Raw genomic sequence first — 1,317 nt, 5'->3', positions numbered from 1 at the left:
TACTTATGGGATATCAAATGGAAAGAATTAGCTCTCTCCCTCACAAAGATGTTCAAATGCACACAAGCAGTACCATAAGCTTGCCCTTCATGTATTTCTCCACTAATGTAGACACATTTGGTTCAAAATCAATTAGGGCTTAAAGGGTTGTAATGTAGGATTTTAATTAAAGCAGGACACAATTTGGGTAAGAGTTACTCAAAACCTCCCTAAGCACTATAATTTTCAACAATCAAAGCACACTTCCTTTAAAAGTTTCCATCATTTTTTTCATCTTTTCATTTCACCAACTAGTCTTCCCTTTATTCAAAACTGAGTCCGGCGCCAAAATGGCTTTTTTTAAGCTAATAGACAAAAATAGCATGTCTTTGTTTTTTTTAATACCAAAAAATTTACTGTTCCGTCCGGTAAAAAAAAATAAAAAATCTGTTGTTGCATTTCTCCACAAGTGTAGCGAAATGCAAATAATTTTTTTTTTTTTTGCATTTCGTTACACTACCAACGAAATAGAATAATTTTTTTTTAATTTCCTCTAATTTTGTTACACTGCCAACGAAAAACAATACAATTTTTTTTTGTTTTTCACTGCACGTGTAGCGAAAAATGCTTTAGCCTTTTTTTTTTTGGCACATCACTGTGTTTTTTTTTTTGGTACATTTCGTTTATATTGTAACTCTCGTGACTTAAAAGAAAATAAACTTTAGATTTAAATTTCAGACGAGCATTGAATGGTCACATCAAAATAATATCTTTTGCATTTCGTGACTTAATTTGTGATTTTTTTTACTTTTCTCCATTAATAAATATTGTCCTATCTTTACCTATGGTGTATCCTTCGTCTTTCAATCTTCTTTTATCCATCTCATATCTTTCATATATTATTTTTCTCTTATCTGTTTCATATCCTTCAACTTTCACTTTTTCTCTCATATATTTCATAAAAGATGACAGAAACTCATGTTAAAGTGTATTTATTTTGGGGTGGTGAAGTTGTGTACGAAGCAGGTTTGGCTAGATACAGCCGAGGTCCTGAAATAGGGCAAAGGTTTCCAATTTCCCTAAAATATGATCGTCTGCAACGCGTCTTAAGGAGTAAAATATTCGTGAATGATCCTGAATTTTCGGTGGTTATAACCGGACGATGTCTAAGTTTATTTACAGTTGTCCAAGTTCATTTACAGCCGATGGTTTACCAATTTATGGTGAGATGCCGATTACGGACGATGAATCTTTATCATTATTTATTCGTAGTCCTGAGATTTTTAAAAATCACATATGCATAGGGGCGCTTGACATGTATGCTACAGTTCAATGCTC

This window comes from Lycium barbarum, chromosome 9 (genome assembly GCF_019175385.1).
Source record: "Lycium barbarum isolate Lr01 chromosome 9, ASM1917538v2, whole genome shotgun sequence".
Taxonomy (NCBI): domain Eukaryota; kingdom Viridiplantae; phylum Streptophyta; class Magnoliopsida; order Solanales; family Solanaceae; genus Lycium; species Lycium barbarum.
Note: the sequence above shows the minus strand (reverse complement) of the source record.